Source organism: Chiroxiphia lanceolata, assembly GCF_009829145.1.
Source record: "Chiroxiphia lanceolata isolate bChiLan1 chromosome W unlocalized genomic scaffold, bChiLan1.pri scaffold_40_arrow_ctg1, whole genome shotgun sequence".
In the NCBI taxonomy this organism is placed as follows: Eukaryota; Metazoa; Chordata; class Aves; order Passeriformes; family Pipridae; genus Chiroxiphia; species Chiroxiphia lanceolata.
This window is the reverse complement of record NW_022476499.1, coordinates 799,320-809,527: the sequence shown is the minus strand read 5'-3', so window position 1 is coordinate 809,527 and position 10,208 is coordinate 799,320.

The following is a 10,208-nucleotide window of genomic DNA, read 5'->3' as shown; positions in this document are numbered from 1 at the left end:
ACTTAAAAACAGCAAAGAATGTGTCTCTAAATCCATGGATTGCAAAAGGAGGGCTCAGGAGAGTCTCCATCCTCTGCTGGATGCAGAGGGCAGCAGAGTGTCAGGGGAGGAGGAAAAGGCTGAGAGACTTAATACTCTATTTGCCTCAGTCTTTAACACCCAAAGCAGTTGTCCTCAGGATCCCCAACTCCCAGGGCTGGAAGTTGGTGATGGGGAGCTGAGTGAAGCCCCCACAATCCAGGAGGAAATGGTCAGTGACCTGCTCTGCCAATGAGACCCCCACAAGTGCCTGGGCCCACATGGGATGCACCCAAGAGTCCTGAGGGAGCTGGAGAAAGAGCTGACCAAGCCACTCTCACTCATTCCCCAGCAGTGCTGCAGAACTGCAGAAGTCCCAGCTCACTGGCAACAAGCAAATGGGATGCCCAGGCACAGGAAGGGCCAAAAGGAGCATCTGGGCAACTCCTGGCGTGTCCCATTGACCTCAGGACTGGGGAAGTCCATGCAGTAGATCCTCCTCAGTGCCATCCCATGGCACAGGCAGGACAACCAGGGGATCAGGCCCATCCAGTGTGGGGTTGGGAAAGGCAGGTCCTGCCTGACCAACCTCATCTCCTTCTCTGACAAATGACCCGCTCAGCAGCTGAGGGAAAGGCTGGGGATGTGTCTCTCTGGAATTCCAGAAAGCCTTTGGCACCATCTCCCCCAGCATCTCCTGCACAAACTGGCTGCTCATGGCTTGCCTGGGGAACTGTTTGCTGGGTGACAAAGTGGCTGATGGCCCAGGGAGTGGTGGGGAATGGAAGGAAATCCAGGTGGGACCGGTCACTAGTGGGGTTCCCAAGGGCTCAGGGTTGGGGCTGCTCCTGTTTAACATCGTTCTTGATGATCTGGGCCAGGGGATCGAGTGTCCCCTCAGTAAAGTCGTGGACAACACCACGTTGCGTGTGAGTGTGGATGTGCTGGAGGACAGGAAGGCTCTGCAGAGGGATCTGGACAGGCTGGATCAATAAGGCCAAGTGTCAGGGCCTGCACTTGGATCCCAACAGCCCCCTGGAACGGTCCAGGCTGGGGGCAGAGGGGCTGGAGAGCTGCTCAGCAGGAAGGGACTTGGGGGTGCTGCTTGACAGGGGCTGGATATGAGCCAGAGTGTGTCCAGGGGGCCAAGAAGGCCAAGGGCATCCTGGCCTTTGTGGAGAAGAGTGTGGCCAGCAGGAGCAGAGAAGTGATTGCCCCTCTGTGCTGGGCACTGGGGAGGCCCCACCTGGAGTGCTGTGTCCAGTTGTGGCCCCTCAGTGCCAAAATGCCCTTGAGGGGCTGGAGCATGTCCAGAGAAGGGAACGGAGCTGGGGAAGGCTCTGGAAAACATGTCTGCTGAGGGACGGCTGAGGGAACTGGGCTGGTTGAGTCTGGAGAAGGGGAGGCTCAGAGGGGACCTCATTGCTCTCTACAATGACCTGAAAGGAGGTTTTTAGTGGGGTGGGGGTTGGTCTCTTCTGCAAAACCTTTAGTGACAGGAAGAGAGGAAACAACCTTAAGTTGCATGAGGCGAGGCTCAGATTAGATGTTAAAGAAACCTTTTTCCACTGAGAGAGTGTTCAGGCATTGGAACAAGTAGCCCAGGGAGGTGGTGGAGTCTCTGGAAGTGTTCAGGTGTGTGGTGGGTTGACTTTGGCTGGACACCAGGTGCCCACTCAGCTGCTCTATCACTCCTCTTCCCAACACAACAGGGGAGAGAGCAAGGTGGGAAAAAAAATAGTGGGTTGAGATAAGGCAGTTTTTTTAAAGCAAAAAGCAAAGTGAAGCTTGGGTGCGCAGAAGCAAAAGGCAGCAGGGTTTGTTCTCTGCTTCCCATAGCAACCGTGGTCGGCCACTCCCGAGGAGCAGGGCTTGGGTACCTGTGAGGGTTCCTCAGCAGGCAGCCATTAGACAATGAATACCCCCCTCCTGCTCCCTGCCTCAGCTTTTAGAGCTGAGCTGACCTTCCATGGTCTGTAATGTCCCTTGGGTCAGTTGGGCTCAGCTGGCCTACTTGGGTCCCCTGCCAGGCTCTTGCCCTCAGCTGAGGAAGGAATGTCCCAGTGTTGGTGCTGTGCTCAGCAGTGGCCCAAACACTGGGGTGTTCTCAACCCCCTTCCAACTGCCAATGCCAAGCCCAGCCCTGGGAGGGCTGCTGTGGGGAACTGAACTGCAGCTCAGCCAGACCCAACCCAAATATCTATGGCACATATTCTATAGAATCCATCCTTAGGTGTTGTATGATAGATCTATCAGATATTACAAATAATAAGCAATAATAAGGCAAGTGTCCTCCTTAGGGACACCCCCACCCCCAAACTCCTGCCTGGGTTTGTTCCCTGGGGGTCTCTGCAGCAGCAAGCACAGCCCCACACTGACTGCTCTGCGCTGTGCAAGCATTTGTGGTTCTGCCTGTCTGACACACACCTCCAACCTTGGGATGGATCTGGATGTCACTGGCTGTGATGTCCCAGTGGAGTTGTGATGTCACAGGGGAGTTGTGATGTCATATGATGGCTGTGATGTCATAGAGGAGTCTTGATATCCCAACAAGGATGTGATATCAGAAGGGAGATGTGATGTCACAACAAGGATGTGATGTCACAGGGAGGATGTGATGTCACAGGTGAGCACTTGATGTCACAGGGATGATATGATATCACAGGAGAGATGTGATGGCACAGGAAGGATGTGATGCCACAGGAAGGATGTGATGTCGCAGGGTAGCTATTATGTCATGGGGAGGTGTGATGTCATAGGGGAGATGTAATGTTACAGGGAGGATGTGATGTCACAGGGATTATATGATATCACAGGAGAGGTGTGATTTCATGTGATGGATGTGACATCACAGGGAGGATGCGATGTCACAGGAAGGATGTGATGTCACGGGGAGGACATGACATCACAGCGATGATATGATATCACAGGAGGGATGTGTTGTCATATGATGGTTGTGACATCGTAGGGGAGATGTGATGTCACATTGGAGGTGTGATGTCAGAGGGGAGATGTGATGTTACAGGGAGGTGTGATGTCACAGGAAGGACGTGATGTCACAGGAAGCATGCGATGTCACAGGGGAGGATGTGATGTCAGACAGGAGGATGTGATGTCACAGGCGAGCACGGGATGTCACAGACATGATATGATATCACAGGAGTGATGTGATTTCACAAGAAGGATGTGATGTCACAAGCATTATATGATATCACAGGAGAGGTGTGATGTCACAGGGGAGATGTGATGTCACAGAGAAGCTGTCATGTTATGGGGAGGTGTGATGTCCTAGAGCAGATGGCATGTCACAGGAAGGATATGATGTCATAGACGAGATGTGATGTCTCGGGGACAGTGGGATGTCACAGAGGAGAACATGACATCACAGGGATGATATGATATCATGGGAGAGGTGTGATGTCATATGATGGATGTGACGTCACAGAGGAGCCTTGATATCACAACAAGGATGTGATGTCTCGGGGAGGCTGTGACGTAACAGGGGAGCTGTGATGTCACAGGGGATGATGTGATGTCATAGGGATTATATAATATCGCAGGATAGATGTGATGTCATATGATGGATGTGACATCAGCTGTGATGTCACAGGTGAGGTGTGATGTCATAGGGCAGGTGTGATGTCACAGGAAGTATGTGATGTCATATGATTGTTGTGATGTCATGGGGGAGATGTGATGTCACAAGGGAGCTGTGCTGTCACTAGGAGGATGTGATGTCGCAGGGATGATATGATATCACAGGAGAGGTGTGATGTGATATGATGGATGTGACATCATAGGAGAGATGCGATGTTACAGGGGAGGACGTGACGTCACAGGGATGATATGGTATCAGAGGAGATATGTGATGTCATATGACGGATGTGACGTCATAGGGGAGATGTGATATCATAGGGGAGGTGTGATGTCACAGGAAGGATGTGATGTCATGAGGAACATGTGATGTCATAGAGGAGTGACACATCCCCCCCTCCAACCTTACTCCAGCTAAAGCCGTGGAATTTGTTTTTGTTTCCCTTGGGTTCAAGGTCAGGCTGTTTTATTTCCAGGGATGTCTAGAGATGAGTTAAGGGGAGCTCAGACCTTTTGGTGAGGAAGGAGTTGTTGACTCTTGAGCATTTGAACTCAGCCTTTGTTCCTGGTTTCTTCCCACTCTTTCAGATCAGTTCATTTCCCAGGGGGAAAGCTCTGATTCCCCAGCACAGTCAGGTTCTCCTGAGCTCAGGAGGTTTCACCGGTCTCATTTTTCTCCAGTATGAATTCTGTGCCAAATTCTTGCTTCCTCGGTCAGTGCAATGTTAGAAGGAGAGAATCTCACCTGGATCTTGGACAGAACACTTATAGACTTCTCTATTCTATTGAATTCTTCCCTAAAGGTTCTGGATGACAGGACACCCATGTGGAAAGTCCCTTTTCTGGTTTTCAGGACTTAAAAGAGATGCTTTTCTGATGTCGGTATTTATTGGAGTGTTATTTATTCAACTGTGAGGGTTGAATTGAGTGCTCCTTGCACCTTTAAAAAGTGCAACCCCTTTAATCTCTTGTTTTAAAACCCATGCATTAGATGTCAGATGACACAAAGACAGCACGTAGAGATAACCCTGATGTGAGTGATGGTTCCAGTCATTCCGTGTATGGATCAAAGATTTCCAAGGCTTTCTTCCAAGACCGCTGCCCCGCCCCCACCCTCTGCCCCCGGCGCCTGATTGGCCGCCGCCCCACCAATGGGCTCTCCCGGGGGATGCAAATGTCCCGCCCTGCTGCATATTCATGAGCTCGGGGTGGGGCTTTGAGCCCTCGATCAGGGCCCGGCCAACCTTTGTTCCCCGCCCGTGCCGAGTGCGCGGGGTCGGCCCCGGGAGCTTTGCTGTTCCCCGCGGGGCGCACGGAGGGTTTGTCGCCGGGCGCACACGGACTGGGGAGAACTCTGCCCGCCGGAGCCGCTCTCCCTGCACCGCCAGGAAGAGCAGGGACTGCTCCCTGCCCCCAGCCCACCACAAGTTTTAAGTGTGGATATGGATATTCTTTAGCCCTGGTTTCTTCATTTGGATCTTTTCCTGAAAAACTGAGATACTTTGATTTCAGTATAAATTATGAAAAACTGGAAGAGTTTTTCTGAGGTTTTTCTCAAATAGCAGGCTCAGGGAAAGAAGGCCCTCAGATACTTTGAGGGAGCTGTGGAGAGCTGAGCAGGAAGGCTCAGGAAAAGAACAAAACCATCACTATGCAAAACTATGGAAAGATGAAGGAGCTTCGGGAAGCTCTTCACGTCTGCAAATGGTTCAGTCTTTTTTTACAGCTTACAGGAGATGGTGGCTCTGAGCCTCCTCCCCTTCCAATTCAGCTTTTGGCACAGTCGTTTGCAATGGCTTAAGTGTTGAAGGACACGGTGAACCAGATCTAGGAGTTTGTTTTCTGCCTCTTTTGGTTGTTCCTGTGTTGTGCAGAGACCTTGCTTGTTGGAGTGCTGGTATCTGTTCCTGGCAGCAATGACAAGGCCGAGTGCAGGAATAAGGAGGTGCTCTGGTACAAACCACTTGGCTGAAGCAAACAATGTCTTTTAGGACTGTCCTGGTATCAGCAGAGGAAACATGTTTTCCTTCCAGGTTCAGGTGGATGAAAATAAAAATATTAACATGTTAAAACTGTACTGTAGATAGAAAAAGTTTAATGTTCTCATGAATTTGGCATATAAATTGCTACTAGGCAGCCCACTTTTATGCTTAAAGTTTGAATCTCTGCTATGTGCCAATCTGTCAACACTAATTTTTAAACTTTCCTACTCATTGGAGGGGAAATGTTTAAAAAATGCATCTTTTTCCCACCGCCAGCTGAGTCCTTAAGTGTTTCATGTCACTAGGGACAGTTTCACAAAGGTGCAGAAGGAGGGTTTGAGGTACAATTGAAGAGTTGAGTTCAAGGACTGTGGATGCATTTTTGTGGTGCTGGTTGAGCAGCCTGGGTCCATGAGAGTAATGTCAGACAAAATAACTTTGCTCCTGCAGGATTCTGTGTGTGGAATGCGTGAAACGTGGTTGTTCTTCTGGCAGGATAAGTTTTACCTTCATTGCTGTGTCTCAAACGGGGTCTGGGGCTTGTGTAAACTTCAGTGAAATCCCAACTGAATCCATCAGGCTCCATGAAACCATCCCAGCTTCACCCTGCTGGAGTCTGTCCGGGTGCTCTGGTGCTGTGGCACGGTGTCATCCAGGGAGAATTGGAGCAATAAGGAACTGGGCTACAAGACAGGTTTACAAAGAGATTTACAAAACTGCCCCCCCTCCACAAAACCTCAGAAAATAAGTTTGTCATGTGTTACTAGAAGAATCACTGCAAACCCCCTTTGTGCCACTCTGTGAACACCAAAATCATGGAATTGTGTGGACTTGCACTGTAAGTAAATCAGAGATTGTTTGTAGGAGTCTCCAAATCAGGAGAAAATCCAGATCACTCCTCTGTGGTGAAATGTCCTGTGAGCAGGACTGAAATGTGCTGCACACACACGTGTTAGAGCACATTCTGGAAATATGGGAGATTGGAAAACTGTTTTCAGATTTAATAGCACTTCAGTTTTAACAGCTCATTTAAAACTTGAATGAAAATGTGTAAGTCCAAGGAGTTTCCCTTCAAAAATTAATTAAAATGTTGATTTTCTAGGGTTTTTGTAATTCTGTCTTATCTGGGTTTTGTAGAGGGCTCAGATGTGAATATTTGATCTGCTGCCTGTGACAATGCCTGACTTCACTTACAATATTTTTAATAGTTATATACTGTTTAATCTCATTCTCATACCTGTGATCTTAGACTTGTGTGATTCTGCTGTTGCTTCCAACAGAGAATTTCCTTTGACTTCACTGTGAGAGCTTTCCATGGGATGATGAACAGAAGTAATAATATTAATCATTTATAGAGTGCTTTATATGTTCAAAATACAGGATAATCTTTAAATGAGCTCAGCTTTGCTCTCAGATATGTGAGTGAACTCTTCATTGATTTGAAAAAAATTGTGACCTGACATGCAATTTTTTTTTATTATTTTCTAGTCTTAGTAGGTATTTTGGAAAGGGTTTCTTTATTTTTGTAAGGCAGAATATTGTCTGATCTTACGTTTGAGATCTTAAAAGGTTTGCAGAGGACATGGAGGTTGCTGTGGTGTCCTCTGATGGTTTCAGCTGATCAGCTGAATGCTTCCAATCCTTTATCTGTGAGGGGACTGCAGGCCATGCTGGAAAGCAGGTGTTACTGCAGGTGACTTTTTCTGCTCTGTGCAATGAGTTAGCTTATAAACTCCTAAGGTGAGTATTTTTCTGGTGAATTCAGAAATTGTTACCAGTGTATCATAGGCATAAGAATTAACACTAATGTTTGGAATTTGAAGTTATCCCATAACTTTTCTAGAAGATCAGTAATTTCTGAGAGCTGGCTCCTGTTTGCGGTGTAGAGCAGTCAGCTCTGCATCTGCATGCTTGCTTCATGGATTGGTTGGTTTATTTTCCAAGATTTACAAGTACCATAAAGTGTTGCCAAAAGCAGGAGAAATGATGAATAATATTTTTTCTCCCCAATAGCCAAAATTTCGTGTATGTTTGTGTGTGTGTTATTGGTATAAATAGCAAGTCTTCTTTTGAGTAGGAGTAAGACTTAGTTCCTAAAGACAGTGAATTGTAGCAGACACAAGGTCTAACATTTGTTCTTCTCCCCCTTTCTTGTTTTTTCCTAACAGATAATGCTCATTATTCTGTGGTAAATGATACTCAGATGTTCTGCAGCAGCAGGAAATTCAATGGATGGGTACCATTAAAGACCTAATTCCATTTTCTAACTCCACAGTGCAAGTGAATGCATCCAACAGCCAGGGCAGCTTGATAAGTGATGCTGTAACAATTGTCAGGCCTCCAGGAGGTGAGTGTGAAAAAGTGCTTTTTCTGTGCATGGAACAATTCCACAAACACTCTGTTGAACAAAATGTGATTTGTTGTCTCAACTGAGAATTGGAAGTTCAGAAGAATATGTTTGCATTAGTAGTTCTCACTACCAAAATTGTTCTTTTTGGCTTCTAATTTGTCACATGGTTAACTTTAAGAACTAGAGAATGAAAACAGTTGTATAGTTAATATATTGTGAAGGTGAGAAGTGTATCATGTACTTCATTTTTTTTCTGTGAATGGTGGTGTATTCTATCAGGGACAGCTGATCTAGTCCAAGAATAGAGAGAGACTCATCTGCATTTTGGAACCTGTTTTAGAATAGAAGCTGAAAGTGCTGACAAGGAGCAGTTACTGGATAGACTTAGAAAATTTGATTAATAATAGTGATATAAACCATTGGCAATATATTGAGTCAGAATCCACCAAGTTGTAAGAAAGTCAGTTCCAATGTGCTGATTTACAGTGAGTGAGGCTCTAAACCCCTCTGGCTGTTTTCTTCATAACAACTGGAAATAAGGGAATTGAGCAAATACACCCTAAACACTGTGAGTGTTTTGTTCTGTGGTTTTGTTTTGGTTGGTTGTTGGTTTTTTTTTCTCAAGAAAGCTTTTACATTTCTAGCTGGTGTAGGTGCATTCCCTTTTGCATTCCCTTTTCATGGCCATCCTCCAGAATTAGCTTTGGTTGAATAAATGCCAATGGAAACAATTAATTTAAGCCAGTTTTGAATTCTAATGTGAGAGCCCAACAAATCTTGATCTTGAGAGATGTGTAGGTGTAGCTGTTGAGTAAGAACAGTGTAGAGTGACATCCATACCATTTTAAAGGAAAAGAAAAACAAAAACAAAGAAAAAAACAATCCCATAAAACTTAGAGCTCAAAAATACAGTTAAACTTGAAACAGTTTGCTTGCAAACAGATGGATTAAGTTTGGGTCCAAAGTAGCAGAAAGACTTCAGGAAAGTGAGTAAATCCAATACAGAGTTGGTGTGACAGATTACTGAGAAATAAGGAAAAGGTCAATCTGCAGCATATTTTATACTTTTTCAATTTTATTGTCAAGTTGCACCTAATCTTAACAAATCTACTTTGTTATAGAATAATAAAAGTGCATCTGAGTTTCACTGCTCATTTAAGACTGGGAAGTAAGACAATGTTATTTCTAATTCCAGTGCCACATTTTAATTTTGCATAGCAAAATTGGTAGTGAAAATGTTATCAAATGACGAAGTAAAGGATCTTTAAAGATAAGCAAGGCTGTGCACAGGTTTATGACAGCCATTCAGATAGACTTTCTTTCATCATTAGATTCTTGTTTATGGCTTATTAATACAATATAATAAGACACGACCCAGCAGCTCAGATGGCAAGCAGCCAAATCTCTTTATTGAAAGGAAAATGCCCCCTTAAAAACCCTTTGGGGGGCAGGTGACCCACCTGCCCAGTGACAGCACAGCACACACTGCTCTTGTGCCTCAGTATGCTGTGCGGGGACTCCAATCCCCAGAATGCATCCCCTGCATCCCTGGGACACCCCTACAGGAGAGGGGCTCAAAGGCTTTCCTGAAGTCAGGAGAGGCACGTCCACAGCCTTTCCCTCATCTAATGAGGGGGTCATTTTGTCATAGAGGAAGACCAGGTTGGTCAGGCAGGACCTACCTTTCCCAACCCCACACTGGCTGGGTCTGATCCCCTGGATGTCCTGCCTGTGCCATGGGATGGGGCACTCGGGTGCATCCCTTCTGGGCCCAGGGCCTTGTGGGGGTGTCACTGGCAGGGCAGGTCACTGAGCATTTCCTGCTGGATTACAGGGGCTTCACTCAGCTCCCCATCACCAGCTTCCAGCCCTGGGATCTGGGGATCCTGAGCACAAGTGCTTTCAATAGTACAGACTGAGGCAAAGGAGGCATTAAGTCCCTCAGCATTTTCCTCCTCCCCTGACACTGGGCTGCCCTCTCCACCCAACAAGGGATGGGGACTCTCCTGAGCCCTCCTTTTGCTGCCCATGGATTCAGAGACACATCTTTTGCTGTCTTTAAGTGCAGTGGCCAAATTCTGTTCTGGTTTGTCCTTTTCCCTTTGAATTTTCTCCCTACATAACCTCACCACATCCTTGTAGTCTCCCAAGTTTCCTGCCCCTCCTTCCAGAGGTGATAAACTCTCTTTTTTCCCTGAGTTCCAGCCCAAGTTCTCTGTTTGACCAAGTTGTGCTTTTTGCCCCCTGGCTTGTCTTAGGGCACA